The 22,130-nt window shown below is 41.4% G+C and overlaps 1 long non-coding RNA gene across 1 annotated transcript in view; it reads left to right on the top strand.

The window, feature by feature from the left end:
- Positions 1-82: 82 nt before the first annotated feature.
- The window catches only part of LOC136400237 (uncharacterized), a 40,802-nt gene continuing 18,754 nt past the window's right edge, over positions 83-22,130 (top strand). The window contains exons 1-2 of the long non-coding RNA XR_010750269.1: positions 83-808; positions 19,458-19,574. This is a non-coding gene — a long non-coding RNA (uncharacterized lncRNA). The remainder of the gene's footprint in view (positions 809-19,457; positions 19,575-22,130) is intronic.

A 22,130-nucleotide genomic window follows, 5' to 3' on the forward strand; every position in this document is an offset into this window, starting at 1 on the left:
AGGACTACAATTCCCAGAAGGTACGGCGCGACAATTCTTCGCGCGCGCCTGAGAGGTGGGACCTCACGGAGGGAGTGGAGCATGCTAGCTGAGGGAGGGGAAGCGTGGTGGTGGTGGTGGGCGGAGTCTTGCCACCTGCTCTTGCCGCCCTTAAAGTCTCCGGGTCGCAAGCTATGCTGAAAACAGGAAAACGTGACGGCGTATTTTGCTCCTGAAAGTACTGTACAGTCTTTGATTTTTCTCACCCCGCCTCCGGCCCTGGGCTGACTTTCCCCATGTCTCCGGAAAGGTCAGGGTTACTTCCAGATCTTACAACTGGAGACGTACAAAAACTTCTGGGGCAATGGGGTTGCTGAGGTGCCGCACTGGCCTCTCCTGGGTAGCAGCCGACCTGTTCCAATTCAAGTCCCACGCTGCTCAGTTGCTGGAGTCGCCCTCCCGTATCCTCCAATAATGAACCGACACTGTTTAACGTGAGGCAGAATTGCTTCCTCTTGCAGGGACGTGAACTCGGATAGCAGAATTAATCAAAAGGACAAGTTGAACTACTACATGGGAATGTTGCGCGCCTTTCTTCGTTGAGAAATACGATTTTGCGACGGACGCTTTAATTGCTATTAACTCCTGACAGTCCCTGGGCAAGCCTCGAAAAGGCACTGTTTATAGAAACTTTCTAAAGTCAATCCAATTGTCCATTAGTCTCTGGCAAGCCAAGGATTAGGTGCTAGTAAAATGTACTAAAGAAAAAAATTTTTTTTGATCATCTGAGTGTATGGTGTGCTGGGAGGTGCAGTAAGGGGAGGAAAAGGTCAGTGAACTGTTTACTATAAGCATTGATGTTAGTTGAGAATGTTCACGTCTGTTAAGGTAATTGAGTGTCAATGCATATTCAAGTATATTTGGTAACTTTATAAGTGTTTAAACATATCGTAATTTTTAAACCTTTTTTCATTAACACAAGATAGAGTAGAAAATGCATTTCTATGTTCCAGGTGCTATGAATAAACTTAATCTGAACACCTTTTTAGGTAAGTACTTTTCCCTTTTCACTGATGATGAAATCATTTCAGAGGTGAAGTGACTTATCAAGTTCACAGGTCTGTAAGTGCTGGTACCAGGAGTTAACCCCATCTTCTAACTCCACTACGAGACTGTTACATCAACTGTTTATCCAAAGTCTGTCTTCTGATAGAAATCAGTCAATTCTTAATTAATTTCCAATATTTGATAAGATTTAAATATAGTTCCATGTCAGGCAGGGTATGTAATATGGCTGAAGGTGATCTTATTCATTTCTGAGCATATTTTTAATTAATTAATTAATTTTTTACAGAGACAGAGAGTCAGAGTGAGGGATAGACAGGGACAGAGAGACAGGAACAGAGAGATGAGAAGCATCAATCATTAGTTTTTCGTTGCGCATTGTGACACCCTAGTTGTCCGTTGATTGCTTTCTCATATGTGCCTTGACCGCGGGCCTTCAGCAGACCTAGTAACCCCTTGCTCGAGCCAGCGACCTTGGGTTCAAGCTAGTGAATTTTTGCTCAAACCAGATGAGCCCACGCTCAAGCTGGCAACCTCGGGGTCTCAAACCTGGGTCTTCCGCATCCCAGTCTGACGCTCTATCCACTGCGCCACCACCTGGTCAGGCAATTTCTGAGCATATTTTAAATCAATTCCTTAACAGAGAAAATAAAAGAGACATATTACAAGCCTGTTGGTTTTTTTGTTTCTAAATCCAACACCCCACTCCTTAAAGTCACCTATTTCTCTATTGCTTCAGTCCCTGCCACACACACTCCCATCTCACACATATACCCTACCCCCTCCCACAAGCTTTGGCTCTTGTGGCTCCTACCAAAACAAAAGACAAGGAGTGTTTGACCATATTTTCCATGCCCCTTTGAAAATAGCTTAAGTGCAGTTTGGAAGATCTCCATACCTTAAAATCTTACTCCCTTTACCAAAGGCTGTTAATTGCTGCACCTTTGAAATATGCTTCACCTTATCTCTTTCTGGCTACTGCCACAACATTAAGAGCTAAAACATGATATTTTACTATTTGCTTGGTGTACTTTGTGTGATCTCATTTCATCCTCACATCAACTCTATGAGAAAGGTATTATTACTTAATTTCTAAGGTGAGGAAAATGAAGCACAAAGAGACTGAATAACTTACCTATTCCTGACACAGTCTGGAGGGTGGGGCTAGCCTGTCCTTGGTCATTTTTATCCAATGTACAGATATCTGGTTTCTTCAAACATTTTTAAGATTACCAAGCATTATTACAGTAAGAATATTTAAAGATAAGCTACACATAAGGAAATTGGCTATGAATTTGTAAGGTTCACTTACACTCTTCAGAGAATTTACCTATTAATATAGCGTAAAAATGTGAATAAACATTTGGGGAAAGGGGAAAAACTTGTCAGCACTTGCAACATCCTTCTCTCCCTTTCTTTTCTGGAATTTTGGTTAATCCAGAAAAGTTAAAGACCATTTTAAAATTATACAAATAAAGTTCAGAATGGTAATTCTTTTACATCTCAAATCAATTATTTTATACGTAACTGTTTTCACTAAAGTTTCTTTCTCCTAAGAAGTTAAAATAGTTTTAAAAAATATCTAAATGTCCCTGCTACTCTCAATAGAAAAAGTATTGCTGAATAAACCTCAAGGGAGGCAGTAAGGAGACTTCTTGGCAGACTGTTATTCAAATTAAAGGCATGAGTTGAGACCTGTGGTGGCACAGTGGGATAAAGCGTCGACCTGGAACACTGAGGTTGCCAGTTCGAAACCCTGGGCTTGCCTGGTCAAGGCACATATGGGAGTTGATGCTTCCTGCTCCTCCCCCTGTCTCTATCTTTCTCCCTCTCTTTCCTCTTTGAAAATTGAATAAAGGCATGAGTTGTAAAGTAACAAGATATAAGATACCACTGATTACAAATGTAGGTAGGGCCTGACCTGTGGTGGCGGGATGGATAAAGCATCAACCTGGTAACACTCCGCCAGTTCGAAACCCTGGGCTTGCTCCATCAAGTCACCTATGGAAGTTGATGCTTCCTGCTATTCCCCCTTCTCTCTCTCTCCTCTCTAAAATGAATAAATAAAGTCGTAAAAAAGAAAAAAAAAAGAAATGTAGTCTAAAAAAGCTCTCTTGTAGCAAGCCTGAATCATATACTCTGAAAAATATGTAACTTCACAGCCTTATCTATAGCAAGCTGTATAAACAGTAAATGCTGTGAAATTGCTCCAAATATCTTTTTTTTTAAATGCTCCAAATATCTTGATTAAATATCCAGTATGCTTGCCTATGTTTATGAAACTGAGAAACAATATTCTGTCTTCTTACAGTGCTTACTGCTTTTAGGATGCTAAAACTTAGGTATTTCTCAACCTCATTACAACTGGTTTTTACCCATTTCTTAATAATCTCAACCCCCTATTACTAATTGTTGCTTTATTATAATCATAATTACTAACAACTATAATTTAAGCCTTTAATATACACTTGACACGTGCTAAGGACCTTACATGCATCATTTTCTTCAATTCTCAGAATAACATTATGAAGTAAGTAGTATTACTAATTCTACCCCCCTTTTACAGAAACAGAAACAGATTAAAGAGCCTTTCCCAAATTTCCATTGCCTGAAGAGTCCCGGCAGTCTGATCTCACAGCATGGACAACTATTAGATTTGTGAGAGACATGTAGGGGGAACAAAGTACTTCATTTTCATATTGCTACCATCTGTAGCAAAAGAAAACTTATTCTGTTAAAAATACTTTGGGGACACTAGATGTAGCCACCACATAAAATGTAAATAAGAGACTCTTAATTTTTTTTTTTTTTTTTTCCTGAAGCTGGAAACGGGGAGAGACAGTCAGACTCCCGCATGCGCGACCGGAATCCACCCAGCACGCCCACCAGGGGCGAGGCTCTGCCCACCAGGGGGCGATGCTCTGCCCCTCCGGGGCGTCGCTCTGCCAGCTCTGCCACGACTAGAGCCACTCTAGCGCCTGGGGCAGAGGCCAAGGAGCCATCCCCAGCGCCCGGGCCATCTTTGCTCCAATGGAGCCTTGGCTGCGGGAGGGGAAGAGAGAGACAGAGAGGAAGAGGGGGGCGGTGGTGGAGAAGCAAATGGGCACTTCTCCTGTGTGCCCTGGCCGGGAATCGAACCTGGGTCCCCCGCACGCCAGGCCGACGCTCTACCGCTGAGCCAACCGGCCAGGGCGAGACTCTAATTTTTAATGTACTCTAAATACATTATGCTTTTTTTTTTTTAATTCATTTTAGAAAGGAGAGAGAGAGAGAGAGAGAGAAGGGGGGAGGAGCAGGAAGCATCAACTCCCATATGTGCCTTGACCAGGCAAGCCCAGGGTTTCGAACTGGCGACCTCAGCATTTCCAGGTCGATGCTTTATCCACTGCGCCACCACAGGTCAGGCCTACATTATGCATTTTTAAAACAAAAGCAATAAAGGTAGTTCTTGTGAAGAACGGGCAAATCCTCTGTGTCTGAGGATGGAACGTGAGGTATAATCTTGCAAGTGTAGGCTCTAGCTAGAGTGAAAGTATCAAAAATAAATACAGAAATATTACACTCTTCTATTTTGCCACCTCAGACTTACTTTGACGGTTGATCTTCTTGATTTTAAATTTTCCTTTCTTGTTTTTTCCTACGTTGTACTCTTAAAAATACAAACAGTTTTATTCAGATATAATTTGTATGCCATATAACTTACCCATGAAAAAGGGTACTTTTCACAGGTTTTTAGTATATTCACAGAATTGTACAATTACCACCCCTCTCTAATTTTAGAATATTTTAATCACCACCCGTACCCCTTCCAAGGAAACCCATACCCATTAACAATCATTCCTCATTCTCTCCCACCCCAGCATCCACTAATCTATGGTCTGTCTCAAGATTTGCCAATTTAGACACATTTCATGTAAATGGAATCTTATAATATGTATGTGGTCTTTTGTAAATGGCTTCCTTTACTTGGCGTGTTTTCTAGGTTCATCCATGTTGTAGCATGTATTACTACTTCATTCCTCTTTATGACTAAACAATTTTGCATTGTATGGATAGACTACATTTTATTTATCTATTTACCAGTTTGTGGATATTTGAGTTATTTCTCCTTTTTGACTGTTATGCATATTTGTTCACAGGGCTTGTGTGGACCTCTGTTTTCATTTCTCTTGTATATACAATATATCTAGGAAGAAAATTGCTAGTTCATATGGTAACTTTAGGTTTAACATTTTGAGGAGCCAAACTATTTTCCAAAGAAGCTGCATCATTTAACAATCCCACCAACAATTATGAGGTTCCAATTTCTCTACATCCTCACTAATGCTTGTGATTATCTGTCTCTTTGAATATAGTCATCCTACGGGGTGAGAAGTGGTACCACATTATAGTTTTTATTTGTATTTCCCTAGGCTAAGGATGTTGAATGTCTTTTTATGTGCTATTGAACATTTTTGTATATTTTTTTGGAGAATGTCTATTTAGATCACTTTCTATTTCCTAACTGGTATATTTATCTCTTTTTTGTTATATTCTAGAGTCAAGTGCCTTATCAGTTACATGATTTGAAATATTTTATCCCATTCTGTGGGTTGACTTTCCACTTTCTTGATTATATCCTTTGAGGTATAAAAACTTTAATTTTGATGTGGTCTTTTGTAATTAAGTCCAGTTTGTCTATTTTTCTTGTCACTTGTGCTTTTGTCGTATCTAACAAGGCTTTGCCTAACCCAAGATCACAAAGATTTACTTCTGTGTTTTCCTCAAAAGTTTTATATATTTTAAAATAGTTTTAACTTGCCTTGGCTGGATAGGTTGGTTGGCCAGAGCATTATCCTGAAGCCAGTTTGATCCCTGGTCAGGGCACGTACAGGAACTGATATTTCTATCTCTCTCTGCTCTCTCTTTCTCTTTCTAAAATCAATAAAATAAAAATTAAAATAGTTTTAAGTCTTACATTTAGGCCTATAATCCATTTAAAGTTAAATTTGTGTTCAATGTATTCCCCTTCTTTTAACTTAAATTAATTTGGAATATGTCATACCAAAAAGAAAAACTTTAAAAAGAAAAAAGATACTGCTATTATTCAACTTACTCTTGTTTTAAAAACATTTTATTTTGAATATTCCATAAATAGCAGTTTAAATACATCCAATGAAATTCCAAATGCATCTATGTAAACCCCTTTGAAAATAGAAAATATATATCACACTTAATACTATTTAAATATTTATTTTGATAAACATTGAATCCAACAGCTATTTATTGAACATCCACCTGTGTGTCAAGCACTGTTTTGAGCCCTGAGGATTTTGTGGTGAATGAAACTCCATTTTTATGAAGTTTACATTATGGTGGAAAGAAACAAAGAATAAACAAGTGACTAAATATATCACCAAGATCATTTTCAGAGAGTGGTAAGCACTATGAGAGTATAATGTGTGGGACAACTCTTTTGGCTGGTGTGGTCAGAAAGCCTTCTGAGCTGAAGTCTAAATGATGAGACGGCACCAGCCTTTTAAAGATTTAAAGAAAAATCAGAAGAAACAGCAAGCAAGAAAACATGAAGTAGGAAAGAGCTTGTAAATCCCAAGACAAATAAACAAAAGCAGTCTGACCTGTGGCAGCACAGTGGATAAAACGTTGACTGTGAATGCTGAGGTCACCGGTTCGAGGCCCGGGGCTTGCCTGGTCAGGGCACATGTGAGAAGCAACTACCAGTTGTTTCCCATTCCTCCCCCTTTCTCTCTCTCTGTCCTTTCTCTAAAATAAACAATCTCTTAAAAAACATAAAACACGTAAAAAAAACAACAACAAAATCTCTGAGTGCTTTTAGCCAAATGAGCTAAAAGTTGAGTTTGGGTTGGCAAATTAGAAGTCAGATCCTGTAGTGAATAGAAGGTAATTAAATCTGGGTGTGTTTTCAGGTTGCTTCTAGTTTCCTTCTTCAAGAAGAATCCCTCAACTAACATGGTAATAAGGTCTAAATTTTAAACCAGGAAAATATTCTGTAGTCAGAATTCTCATTTGATATTCTAAAGAGGCCAGCTTAATGCATTCTTGAAGTTCTAACCTGAAAGTTTAGGCATTGAGAGGGCAAAGACATTCCTTCTTGATCCAATGGGAGCTCAAACATTGCTCTTTTTCACTAAGAATAGTTCCCTCTCTACACTCCAACTGTTCTTGGCTTCTGTGAAGTGAATTAGAGGCAACAATACCTAACAAAGGTTGTAGGCAAGAGCTTTCTTCATGCTGATATCCTGTCATTTACCAGGAGCTACCAGAAAGCTCATACAGAACAGGTCCAGGTGATATTCCTAAACTTGAAAAATTTAAGAGACAATTATAAGTACAATGCTCAGGCATAATAACACTGAATGAATGGTAACCATTATTTCGATAGCTTGAACCGATCTTCAGAGATATTAATACTTTTGATTGCTAGCTGGAATCTCTTGGCCTTCTGCTGCTCCCAGAGGAAACAGATAACAAATAGTAAAGATGAAGGAAAGGGAGCCTCCATGGCTGAAGATGATATGGAGAAACTTTGCAGCACTGTGGGTGTGTGCGCGCGCACCTGCGCAGAGATCTCGGCTCAGGGAGGTACAGGAGAGAGGGCTACAAGGGCTGGTGGCCCACCACCCCCATGGGGAGTTTCTCTAGTGCCAACTTGGTAGAGATTGGGTATTCCTTTTAAATTTTAACCTGGGGGTCTGATTTCCTTGACATTGCACACAAAATTTTGCATATTGCCTAGGTAGAAACTACTATGATCAGATCTCCTGAAATACTTAAGAGCAAATCTCCAAAACCAAAGGTAGATTACTGGCTGCCTAAGGCTGTGGAGGGATAGTAGGAAGAATTTCTTTTAAGGATGAATAAATTGTTCTAAATTTAGATTGTGCTGGTGGTTGTACTATTGTGAATATACTAAAAAAAATGAATTTTAAACTTTAAATGGGTAAATTGATGGTAAGTGAATTATATCCCAATAAATTTTTTTTTAATAAAAAGCATCTTTGACAGCCAAAAGACTAAGGAACATGGTTGTCTGGCATGAACCTTTGATCATATCCTATATTCTAATCCCAGTATACTCACTACTCTTGTGTACTGACTGCTTACAACGTGTCAGGCACTGTACTAGATTCTTCACATGTATTACCATGTTATTATATAACAAACTTTGAGGTAGGATGATTATCCTCACTAAACATGAAACCAACAAATGGGTAGCGACTGGATTTGAATTCAATTCCATTCAGCTCCAGAAACTCACGTTCTTCCCAATATGCCACCAGTACTTCTCAAACTTTTCCAACTAAGTCCCTTTAATAGCTATTAGGATACCACTTTTCAGGGCAACGTAGGATCTTACTGCTCTTCCATTCTGCTCTAGTCAGTCATTACAGTTTATTAATTCTTCCTTCTATCCCCCAAACATTTCCTTTGCTAGATCCCTATGGCTAGGACTCCAATGCAGGCCTTTATTTCTCTCTGAGAGTATCACTGGAACTGTTGGCCCAGACTTAAAATCTCATCTGGTCTGGATTATCTGATCATATCACTCCTAGACTTGACAGCTTTTCATGGCTCTCCATTATGTAATCTGGTGCCATCTTCTCCCCAGCCTTCTTTGTTTCCCACCCTATACGCCTAACCCTCAAACCATGTCTGACTACTCACTCAACCGTATGCCATGCATATGCTCCATGTTCTTCATGCACCTTAAAATTCATATCTTGTTCTAGTAATTCATGTTGCTAATTCCTTCTCATCCACCAGGTCTTAACCTTGAGTTCACTTCCTATAAGAAGGCCCCCCTGACCCTCAAAATCATGCCCTCTGTCCCCTCATGTGTCTAAAATTACCTATTTCTACTCCATTTGCAGTACTTATTACACTGAATTGTCATTGTTTATTTACCTGTTCTAGTAGTTTGTAAATATATATTTGCAGTGAGGGTGTTTTGTTTAGCTGTTTGCCCCCAGCACCTGGTGCTCAGCACATAAGTGGATCTATTGAAGGAATGTGCTTTGTATTTCCCAATAGATTACAAGTCCTTTTCTTTCCAGTGCCTAGCATACTTCTATTTTCTAAATACTTGTTTCATGATACTTTATGCTTAGCATTTACTGCATTCCAGGCACAGTTCTAAGTATATATTTAATACTCATTTAAAACTCATAATAAGTGTGTAAGGTCAGTGTTATCAATAATCCATTTTACATAAGGGAACTGAGGCACAGAAAGTTTCAGTAACAAGCTGTGTGACCCTGAGCGCATAAACGGCAAAGCTACAATGAAAAATATGGTTCCAGTGCCTGCGCTCTGACACTGTGCCATCTTGCCTGTGTGTGAGTGTCAAGTGAGGCAATGAATAAATAGAATCCCTTCCGACCTCTACAGGAGTAAAAGCCCAGGAGCTCTGAGCCTATTGAACAAGGTGGGGTAGCAAGTGTATTAGGGACTGGAACACAATTTCTCATGGGCATAATAAAGTCATGGATTTCATTGGGAATAGTTGAAATACATACATTGAGACCTCAAGCACTTATAGGCAGTATAAGCCATTTATACTCACCCCCAAGTGAGTTGGGGGTGGCAGAGCCTGATCTCAGCTGTGTGAAATTGACTCTGTTGGGCTGCCATGGAATAAAGCCCCCTCTCCCAACAAACCATGACCCCATTTAATCACCATGTGACCTGGACTCATTTCTTAACTTCTCTAAGCCTGTTTCCTTATCTGCTAAATAGGGATGTAGTTGTTAGGGATCTTTTAGGATTGTGAGGATTCAATGAGTTCACCCATGTAAAACATTTAAAACAGAGCAGGGCTTATAGTTAAGTTCTCAAAAAAAAAAAAAAAATTAAGCAGGAAAAAGTGTTTCCCCTTGGGGAGAGTCACTAAAGTCAGGTGATCATTTCTGTTGTTCATGAAGAGCTACCTGCACCTTTTCTAAATGAGTAGAAGAGGGAAGAGAACAGATCCAAATTTAAGCCAATTCTATGACTTTTCATCAAATTTAGGAATTAAGTGTTAGGGAGGAGAAGGCCATTGTGAATGTTTGCTGAAAGGAAATGGGGACACAATACAAATAAATAATCGCCTTAGTGATTCTCCGTGGCTTGTTGAGAGGTTCATGGCCATACTTTTATACTTAGAGAACACCTCTCTTTTGAGGAATTTAAGCAGCTTTTAAAACTAGAACCTTTCTAGCTCAAGGGGATTTTGAATTCTGTTAATAGTTTCCTTCTTTCCCTCAATCATCTTTTTTCCCTTGCCACTCTAACTACACACTTCCCACAGCACAGCTTTGAAATGATTTCCACTAGTAAAATCCCTGAATCCATTTTTGTTTATATTGAGAGGAAATGGTTAAGGATGAAAGTAAAAGAAAACAGAGAAATACTCGGTCTCTTTGGCTGCCTGCCAGGAAAAATGCCAAGTGGCAGAGGCCTTGCTGAAAGCGACCCAGCCACAAGCACGAGGGTTGGCCCACCATGAGATAATAATGCTCCCAGGGAATTTATACCAACAGCCTAAATTAAATGACCTTAGAAACTTTTCCCAAAGGAGGTCTTGCTTACAATCAGAGTTAGTTAAAATATTAGGGTTTTAAGCTCCCAAATCAGCCATCAAACAAGAGTCTGCGATCTCAGTTCACATGCGAAGGCGTCAGATATGTGAATAGTTTAATTTATCTGGGAGGCTATATATAGCAGGATTGTGAAGCACACTGGGGCTGAAGAGACCTCAGTTTGGATCCTGGCCCACTACTTACCACCCTAGTGATTTTGCACAAATTGCTTATTCTTGCCAAATTACTCTTTCTTTATCTTTAATATTAGGAATAAAGCAGTACCTACCTCATAGGGTTGTAGTGAGGATTAAGTGACAAGTTTTTTTTTTTTTGTATTTTTCTGAAGCTAGAAACGGGGAGAGACAGTCAGACTCCCGCATGCGCCTGACCAGGATCCACCCGGCACGCCCACCAGGGGCGACGCTCTGCCCACCAGGGGGCGATGCTCTGCCCCTCCGATGCGTCGCTCTGTTGTGACCAGAGCCACTCTAGCGCCTGGGGCAGAGGCCAAGGAGCCATCCCCAGCGCCTGGGCCATCTTTGCTCCAATGGAGCTTCGGCTGCGGGAGGGGAAGAGAGAGACAGAGAGGAAGGCGCGGCGGAGGGGTGGAGAAGCAAATGGGCGCTTCTCCTGTGTGCCCTGGTCAGGAATCGAACCTGGGACTTCTGCATGCCAGGCCGACGCTCTACCACTGAGCCAACTGGCCAGGGCCTAAGTGACAAGTTTTTTTAACACATTTAAGTAACCTGCTTCGTAAATGTTAATTGCCACTACTAGTTTTGCCAGCCCTCAACATTAACAGATGGGAGCCAACACCTCACACAACACCGTCTAGTACAGAGGCTGCAGGGCCATGCCATTTTTAGGTTATTTTCATTATGTCTGTACCATTAGGTCACCTCAGAGGATCTAGGCAGATCTAAGAACTCAACCATGACTGTCCAGGGCAAAGGAAGCCTAAAAGGGAATGACTTGAATCAAAGACAGTGATATACTACAAACAACAGTACCTATTAATAATACCTAGTATATTATCCTACTTAATCGTCATAATAGTCCTAATGGGAGTATCATTAGTCTCACTTTATAAATAAAGAAACTGAAACTCTCAGAGGTTTATCGGCCTGGTAAGTGGTGGAATTGGTATTTATTTCAGGATTATCAAACACTGAGCATTCTCTTTCATCTCTATCCTCAGGTCTTGGATCTGAAGGCTTCAGGCTTTAGCGATGTAATGTAGAAAAGCTCAGTATTTTTATTCAACATGAACTGTGGCAAAAGCTCAAAAGGTCGTTGCTCCCAGCAGCCCTTTACTCCACCTTAATTTAAGATTAGAATCCTCCTTAAGCACACTTCTCATAGACACATTTTTGGTTTGAAGAGATTCTGAGCAAGACCCATTTTAATTATATTAAAAAGACACCAGGCCCTGGCCGGTTGGCTCAGTGGTAGAGCGTCGGCCTGGCGTACAGAAGTCCCGGGTTTGATTCCTGGCCAGGGCACACAGGAGAAGCGCCCATCTGCTTCTCCACCCCTCCCCCTCTCCTTCCTCTCTGTCTCTCTCTTCCCCTTCCGCAGCCAAGGCTCCATTGGAGCAAAGATGGCCCAGGCGCTGGGGATGGCTCCTTGGCCTCTGCCCCAGGCGCTAGAGTGGCTCTGGTCGCGACAGAGCGTCGCCCCCTGGTGGCCGTGCCGGATGGATCCCGGTCGGGCCCATGCGGGAGTCTGTCTGACTGTCTCTCCCCGTTTCCAGCTTCAGAAAAATACAAAAAAAAAAAAAAAAGACACCCAAAAGGCAGGACTAATACCCAGAAGTGTCTTGTCTATCCACACTTGGTAACAAATGCCTACCCAGCAGGGCAGAGCTTGCAGGGAAGCCTGAGAGGGGCAGAGCGCCAAGCAAAGCAATGACGTGTCCCAAATAGCTCTGTGGCAGAATGTGTTTCCCAAAGGTGAACACAACAACATCTCATCCCACACACTCTTCTGCAATGTGGTCTTACAGCTCCCATCAAGAGGTGGAGTCCGTTGCACTTACCCTTCAATCCGGGCTGGTCTTAATGACTAGCTTGACCAACTAAATGTGTTGCAAGTGACAAGATATTCTGGGTGTTTCAAGGCAGAGTCATAAGCATTTCAGCTCCTGCTTGCAACTGTTGGACCACTCACCCTAAAATTCTTTGAGAAGCCCAGGCCACACAGAGAAATCATACATGGGGACTCCAGGTGACATCCTCAGTGGATTTCCCAGTCAGCAGCCAGCATCATCTGTCAGCTTTATGAGTGAGCATTTTGGATATCCGGCCTAGTCAAAGTCTTCAGTTGACTGCAGCCTTAGCCAAAACTGGCTCCATAATTTGTAGGACCCAGTAAAAAATGAATATTTTGGGCTCCCTGTTCAAAAAGTATTAAGAGATTAAAGATAGCAACAGCAGATATTGAACCCAGCCTGAGGCCCTTCTAATCATGAGGTCCAGCCAGGTCTAAACAGGTCACATGCCAGGAAGCCTGTTCTGGGCATGGTGTACTCTCTGCAACCATCTGAGAGACCCCCAGATTAGAACTTCCCTACTGAGCCTGTCAACAGCATGGAACTAGGAGACACAGTGATAAATTGTTATTTTAATTCACTAAGCCTTGGGGTGGTTTGTTATTCAGCAATAGAAAGAAAAATTCCACAAAACAGCTGCAGTAACCTTAAACAGAAAAGTGCTGTTTTGTACTCACAGGAGCTTGACTTTATACAATAAAACATATAAATCCCAGATCCAAGAGTAAGTCTTCCCTGGAGTCAGAGAGATATTTCTCATTTGGGCAGACCCTGGGAAAAGAAAGCAGTCAGTATAGTTGCCTAAGTAATAACTAAGAAGAAGAGGCATTACCAGTAAAATTAAACAGTTAAACAAAATATTCATACAGTTGTACTCTACAATTAGATTTGTTGGAGGGATGGAAAGAAGTTAAAGATGAGGGAGCTGAACCACTTTAGTTATCTCTCTGAGGTATCAGGGAGAATGAGAATTTCCTGAAGATGTATAAATAGTTTTATTTCTAAAAAAATGAAAAAGCTGGATTCTGCAAACTTATAGTTACTTCAATGTGCATCCTAGGCTAGATTCTTGGAATAGCAGGTTAATGGAATGGTTTATGAATTACTAAGAAGAATTGATCACTAGGATCCCATATCAGTTTACTTGGAATAAATCATGGTAGCCAGAGGGCTTGGTAGACAATAGGTAATCAAGAACACAAGTTAGCCTAACCTGTGGTGGCGCAGTGGATCAAGCATCGACCTGGAATGCTGAGGTCGCCTGTTCAAAACTCTGGGCTTGCCAGATCAAGGCACATATGGGAGTTGATGCTTTCTGCTCCTCCCTCCCTTCTCTCTCTCTGTCTCTCTTCTCTAAAATGAATAAATAAAAATAATTAAAAAAAAAAAAAAAGAACACAATTTATGCCTGACCAAGGGGTGGCACAGTGTATAGAGTGTTGGACTGGGACACAAATGACCCAGGTTTGAAACCCCGAGGTTGCCAGTTTGAGCACTGGCTCATCTGGCTTGAGTGCGGGCTCACCATCTTGAGCACAGGGTTGCTGACTTGAGCGTGGGATCAGAGACATGACCCCAAAGTCACTGGCTTGAGCTCAAAGGTCACTCGCTCTGCAACCAATCAATGCACATATGAGAAAACAATCAATGAACAACTAATGTGTCGCAACTAAGAGTTGATGCTTCTCATCTCTCTCCCTTCCTGTCTGTCTGCCCCTATCTGTCCTCTCTCTCTCTCTCTCTCTCTCTCTCTCTCTCTCTCTCTCTCTCACACACACACACAAAATAACACACTTGCGTTAGGAATTAATCTTATTTTTTTATGGACTTACTATGCTTTTCATAAAGAATTCAAGGCACTTAGAAAAGCATTTTATGGATTCCTTGAGGGAAAGAGAAATGTGGGCCACAGAATAACAGAGTTAAGTAACATGTAACTGATTCAACAATGATTTACAAATGTTTTATAAAATCAGATGGAAGAGACCACTGGCCTATCTAGCATAATGGAATATAGCATGGATTTTCATGTCATTGCTGTGCCATCTGCTAGCAATAAGACCTTGGCAAATACAGAACTCTGAACCTCAGTCTCCTTGCCTGCACCGAGTGAATGATGACCCGTATGAGATAGACTTGAAATAGTTAAAGAGAAAAACCCAGGTCAGTGGACTATGTTCAGCCCCCAGAGAACCCGAGCAGGTGGTTCCTCTGCCAGAGAGACAATTACAGTGAGAGGCAGGAAACAACCAAAGAGGAAAAGGTTTTTGAGCAAGAGGAGAGTCTTCCGGACAGTACTTGGCTCAGAAGACAGCCTTTTTTTCAATAGACTTTAGACTGAGAAGGGTCACTGACATTCTAGAAGCCTCCAGAGGGATTTTAACTGGAGGGAGAGTCATGGCTCCTGATATATGGGGATCTTTTCTCTAACTATTAGGTGTAGAAATAAAACATAATAATATAAATTCACCAACAGAAATATATGCTTGAAAGACCCAATTTTGGGCAGCTTCAGAGAAACACAGGGCCTGGGCCTCGTGTTCAAGGCCCTTCAGTATAGATTTTTTTTTTTTTGTATTTTTCCGAAGCTGGAAACAGGGAGAGACAGTCAGACAGACTCCCGCATGCGCCCCACCAGGATCCACCCGGCACGCCCACCAGGGGGCGATGCTCTGCCCCTCCGGGGCGTTGCTCTGTTGCGACCAGAGCCACTCCAGCGCCTGGGGCAGAGGCCAAGGAGCCATCCCCAGCGCCCGGGCCATCTTTGCTCCAATGGAGCTTCAGCTGCGGGAGGGGAAGAGAGAGACAGAGAGGAAGGAGAAGGGGAGGGGTGGAGAAGCAGATGGACGCTTCTCCTGTGTGCCCTGGCCAGGAATCGAACCCGGGACCCCTTGCAAGCCAGGCCGACGCTCTACCACTGAGCCAACCGGCCAGGGCCCAGTATAGACTTTTGATGTTTGTTGTTGTTTTTTTACTCAGTGGGAGGAGGGGAGGCAGAGACAGACTCCTGCATGCCCTCTCCCCCCCTTTGGGATCCACCAGGCAAGCCCACTAAGGGGCTATGCTCTGCCCATCTGGGGTGTTGTTCTGTTGCTCAGCAACCAAGCTCTTTTAGAACATGAGGTGGAGGCCATGGAGCCATCCTCAGCATCTGAGGCCAACTAACTCCAGTCAAGCCATGACTGCAGGAGGAGAAGAGAGAGAAAGAGAGAGAGAGAAAGAAAGAGAAAAAGAGAGAGAGAAGAGGAGGGGGAGGCAGAGGAAGCTGGTGAGTGCTTCTCCAGTGTGCCCTGACTGGGAATCAAACCTGGGATATCTACATGCTGGGCTGATGCTCTACCATGGAGCCAAATGTCCAGGGAGACTTTTGATGTTATCTCCAAATAAGGTTATATATAGTTGGCTCTCTTAGAGATACACTTATAGACTTGAAAGAAGATAATGTTCATTATACAATTTTATTTTATTAAAATTATTTTTATTTATTTATTTATTTTAGAGGAGAGAGAGTGAGAGAGAGAGAGAAGGGGGGAGGAGCAGGAAGCTTCAACTCCCATATGTGCCTTGACCGGGCAAAGCCCAGGGTTTTGAACCGGCAACCTCAGCATTCCAGGTCAACGCTTTATCCACTGCGCCACCACAGGTCAGGCACATTATACAATTTTAAATGTGCTTTTCACTGCTGGACAATACTGCCTATAATGTTTTATCAATTAATATTTTAAATAATATTAATAAATTTAGTAAGATAATCCTGTAATTATTTTGCACATAGCAAAACTATGTTGCTTTTACTATATGTTAATGAAACTGTTATTAAAAACCTTTTAATGTAAGAATGACCACAATTTTTGTAATCGTATTTTAACCTTTTTAAAAAACATACCAAGATTCTCAAAAATTGTGCATGGCCTGTGCTTCTCTAAGCCTCTGGGAGAAGATAGGTGAAAGCCAGGTTCAGAATCAGGACACGGAAAGCGGAGGATTCAGGCCAGGACAGCACAGGTGCCACTCCCTGGCTGAATTTGTCCAGAATCAGCGATATGATTTGGCAATACTGGTCCTAGCTTTATGAGGTACCATTTGTGTGTTTGGAAGGAGTGCCTCTTTAGACACTAGTCTTCACCTTTTAAAAAGGAGGAGATACTGGACTCAGTGATCTCTAAGATATTTTTCTTCTTTAACATTTTGTGCAGCTATTAATACAGTACCTGAATCGAGAAAGATGGCCCTCAATTTCTTATCCCAAACCTTTGGAACCAGAGGTTTTCAGGATTCAGAACTTTTTAGATTTGAGAAAAACATGTGCATATAAAGTATAAGGTCTACCAGAAAGTTCTGTCCGTTTCTATCACAACAAGTTTTGACACGTAAGCACATGTTTATTTGGCGCATGTGTGCCTCTCTATTTTTATCACTTAATGTATACATACTGACGTAGCAAATTAACTAAAACAAAGTTGATTCACGTTAGTCTTATGTGTGAAGCCATAGTGTACCTATGGCTACTGATAAAGTTCATTTACGCCACTGTATTGTATATGAATTTCAACAAGGAAGAAATGCTACAGAAGCATGTAGAAATTTATTGAAAGTGTTTGGTGAAGGTACAGTTTCTGATAGGACATGCAGAAGATGGTTCGAAAAATTCGAAACAGGTGATTTCGACCTTTCTGATAAGACACGTTCTGGGCGACCATCTTTGATCAATGACGATGTTGTTAAGACCATGTTGGAGCAAGATCCTTTTCTGACAACATCGGAGATCGCAGAAAGGCTTAATTCAGCTCAGCAAACCATTTCGGACCATATTCGGAAGTTAGGATTGGTGTGGAAATATTCAAGATGGGTGCCACATGAATTAAGTCAGAAGAATTTGTATTTTGTTTTAGTCCAAAAACGGACAGAACTTTCCCGTAGACCTTATATATTTTATAACACTTTGGTGGGGTAGACAGCAAGACCTATTATTGTAATTAAACATTATTTCTACAGCAAAACGTGAATATTCATACTGAGTTGGAAATACAGACTACAAATAGCCATACAACATCTAAGCTTGGTTCAGGTTTTGCAACTAAATGAATTCAGGTCAGGTTAGATCTTACAAGAAACAAGTTACAAAACAAAACAAACAAAACAAAAACACCACAAACTTTTAGCTTTTAGAGCATTTCAAAAGATGTCTGAGTTATGTAATTAGCCCCAGAATCATTCTAAAGGTGTGTCTTTATAGTAAATGAAATTTATGCATATCTAAATATGTTTTAATAATTCTTAAACTGTCAATTGTTCATTTTAGAATACACCTTGCTCTTTGCATTTTCATCATTAATTACTTTTTTCTGTAAGTTTTCAAGGTAAAAGAAATCCTTCAGGTATGGAAAAAGAAAGATAGCTGGTAATTACAAAACTAGTTTTCCATATACAAGGATACCATGCTGTTTTTAAATACCAAAACACCAATCTATTTATTGGTATTTAAAGAAAATAAAAAACTTCCAGTTTTTAAATTCTCGGTTTTTTGGGTTGTAGCCAAAGAATTATAGACTGCTTTAAAACATCAAGTCAAACAAAGGTGCATGTTTTAAAAATGTTCTGACCACATTCCCTCCCCTGTTTAAAATCTCTTCCAAGGTCTGTTAGCTTTGTTTTCAATTTCCATTGCCCGAGTTCCCAGAGTGGTTGGCAGCTTTTCTTTATTAGGCATTTGTAGTTCCCCCAGAGCCTGTTTTCATCAGAGGGGTACTTTTATAAGGCAAGGTGGGAGGTAGAGAGGGTTGGGAGGTTGGTGGGCGTAGGGATGGTGAGAGGCGGCACAGAAAGTGTGTAAGATGTGCTCAAGGGAATGGGGTAGGAGGGGGTTAAGATGGGAAGAAAATAGAGGGAAGGAAAGTGTCAGGTTCAATCCAGTCCTGTCCCTGGAGCATAACCACCTTTCCTTTTTCAGGGCTACCTTCCCTCAACATTCTTTCCTTTTTATCTTCCAGATTAAGATCCATTTTCTCACAGCCTAACTTTACCACACTCCTAGGATAATCTATTTTTAACCAGGATTATCTTTCCCAGAAATAAGCATCCTACCTAGAGAGAGTAAAGGCTCAAGGGTACAGAATGCCTAGCCCTGGACCCTGGTCTTTCCCACATAGAAGAACATCCAAGGACCAAGTGTAGAGGACAATGAGGACATAGCTCAACCAAGTATGGCGGTACCCATCTTGCCGTTTTTCACTGAGGGTGCCATCCCTGCGATCTTGAGTGTCCATAATACTCAGTAACTGGTATTTGTCATTGATCTCCTAGTAGACTAAATGAGATCTTAGTCAAAAAATCCCAATGGGTTTACTCTAGTTTCTGTCTTCATTAATTTATATCAGTGGCGTCAACCTGGTCCCTACCGCTCACTAGTGGGCATTCCAGCTTTCATGGTGGGCAGTAACGGAGCAACCAAAGTATAAATAAAAAGATAGATTTAAACTGGTGGGCAGTTAGAAAATTTTACTACTGACAGAGATACAAAAGTGGCCAGTAGGTATAAAAAGGTTGACTACCCCTGATTTATATAGATATAGAACATGAGCTTTGAAGTCAGGCTGAGACACCTTGGAGTAAATATTTAGCTTCCTTGAGCTCAGTTTTCTCAACTATAAATGTGGATTTAAAATACCCACTGCCTATATATTGGTGTGTAGTAGAGAAAAAGAGCGTAGCATGCCTAGCAGTGACAATGCATTTTAAATGCTTAATAAATGTTATTTTTTCCCTGTTTTTTCTTATAGAAACTTGTGGCTCCAGAAAACTGAGAATATAGAAGGTAGACAAGGGAAAGGAGATGTGGGGCCCCTGAAACTACAGGTCTTCTTAGCTGGGCCTGAAGAAAAAGTTGACTTTTTCAGGTAAGAAAGGTGTTAGAAGGAGAGAAAGAGACAATCTACTGGACTCTTTTATTCCCCCTTCCCTCCGTTTATCTGACACTTTAGACACATCCTTTGCCTTTCTCTCATTTCTATTGCCCACATGACTCTTCTGACAGAAACATGCCACAGCAATAAAGTATCACCTTTGTGACTGTCCTCGAAGGCAGCGGGCATGCAGTCAATAGTTAGCGATCATACTAGAGTCAAGTTGACTTTGTTTCCAGTCTCAGCTCTGCCATTTATTGTAGCCATGAGCAAATCTTGAAGCCTCTGTTTCAAAAATCAGTAAAAGAGTATAATCTTACCTAACTCACAAGGTCATTAATTTACACACAAGTATTTCTTGAGCACCCATTCTTGTGTCAGGCCCTGTATTAAATTATTATTATTATTATTATTATTATTTATTTATTTTAGAGAAGAGAGACAGAGAGAGAGAGAATTGGGGGAGGAGCAGAAAGCATCAACTCCCATATGTGCCTTGACAAGGCAAGCCCAGGGTTTTGAACCGGCGACCTCGGCATTCCAGGTTGACACTTGATCTACTGTGCCACAACAGGTCAGGCTCAGGCCCTGTATTAGATGTTGGGGATAGAGTTCACAAAACAATATCATGTCCTTACATACCTTGCATCCTTTTGGGAGAGACAAAGAATATACCAAGAAACATAATTATGTCAAATGATGACTAGTCAGATGGTTGACTGGAGAAAAATAAAGCCATGTAGAAGAATGGGGTAGGGGGTGAAGGAGCAGGTTACTCTTTTATATAGGTCTGAAAAACTTCCTTAATAGGTGCCTTTTGAGTAGAGACTAAAGAAAGTAAGAGAGCCAAGTGTGTTCCAGGCTCTTGTAAAATTTAAATGACATAATGCAGATAAACTCTTAGCCCTGTCCCTGGAATACAGTGGGTACTATATTACTGTTAGCTGTTTATATTATTAAAGAAGGTGTTGTGTTATAGTCAGAGCTATAGGTAGGTGAAAATCTTTCTAGTTCCACTCAAGACACATCCAAAGAACCCCTCTAACCATTGTTAAAGAGAGGGGTGATGGCTCAGGGGACTTGGTAGACACAATTTTTTGCTGGCAATAAAATGCCAATTCTACAAGCAAAAGTACTTCTGTGGTAGTGAGGTCGTTTAAGCCAGCAAAACAAGAGTGGGGAAAGACATGCTTCATAGGAGAGTCTTCAGGTTCACATTCCTTGTTACAAATATTCTCAACTCTGAAGTTTGCATGTGTGAGTGATTCCCTGTCATCAACAATAATAATGGTAGTAATGACATTTAATTATGCCATTTATAGGTTTATAAAAGCTCTTCTTTCAAAGATCTTGAGCGTTTTTATGGACATGACCTAATTCACCTTCACAACTTCCTAAGGACTGGTCTAGCCCCATTTAATAGATGAGGAAACTGAAGTATATGGAAGCTAAGTAACTTCTTCAAGGTCAAACAATTACCTAGACAACTCCAGTCTGGATCCCAGACTTATTTCAGGTCAGTTCTCTTTTGACTCTTCATCTCTGGATGACACGGTGGGTGCAATGAAAGGAAGCCATGATGTTAGATGTCAAATTGCCCACCCTCTGCTTATCATATAGTCAGTGATCAGTAAATTTTTGTTTTGTTTTGTGTTTAGCAAGTGAGAGAGAGAGGGATAGACAGGGACAGACAGGAAAGGAGAGAGATGAGAAGCATCAACTCATAGTTGCAACACCTTAGTTGTTCATTGATTGCTTGCTTATATGTGCCTTGACCTTGAGACTCCAGCTGAGCCAGTGACCCCTTGCTCAAGCCGATAACCTCGGGGTTTCAAACCTCGGGGTCCTCAGCATCTCAGGCCAACACTCTATCAGGCAGTAAATGTGTGTGTGTGTGTATGTTTGTTTTTTTTTCTTAAGCTGGAAACGGGGAGAGACAGACAGACTCCCTCATGCGCCCAACCGGGATCCGCCCGCCCGGGATCCACCCGGCACCCCACCAGGGGGCGACGCTCTGCCCACCAGGGGGCAATGCTCTGCCCCTCTGGGGGGTCACTCTGCTGCGACCAGAGCCACTCTAGCGCCTGGGGCAGAGGCCAAGGAGCCATCCCCAGTGCCCGGGCCATCTTTGCTCCAATGGAGCTTCGCTGTGGGAGGGGAAGAGAGAGAAAGAGAGGAAGGAGAGGGGGAGGGGTGGAGAAGCAGATGGGCGCTTCTCCTGTGTGCCCTGGCCGGGAATCGAACCCGGGACTTCTGCACGCCAGGCCGACGCTCTACCACTGAGCCAACCAGCCAGGGCCAATGTGTGTGTGTGTTTTTAAGCTCTTTAAGCATTCTTCTTGAATGCTACCAGAATATTAAAAACCTAGCATATCCTTCTGTTCTCTGATAGCAACCTTGTACTTATATGTCAGGATAGTGTCAACAAATACAAAGCTCAGTTGATGCAAGAAGCCTACTTTGGTAATTCATACACTTACATACAATTATTTGATTTTTCTCTATGAAAATAAGGACATAGCAAGGGAACTCATTTTTATTGATCACTTT

The sequence above is a fragment of the Saccopteryx leptura genome, chromosome 3 (assembly GCF_036850995.1).
Source record: "Saccopteryx leptura isolate mSacLep1 chromosome 3, mSacLep1_pri_phased_curated, whole genome shotgun sequence".
NCBI classification, from domain to species: Eukaryota; Metazoa; Chordata; class Mammalia; order Chiroptera; family Emballonuridae; genus Saccopteryx; species Saccopteryx leptura.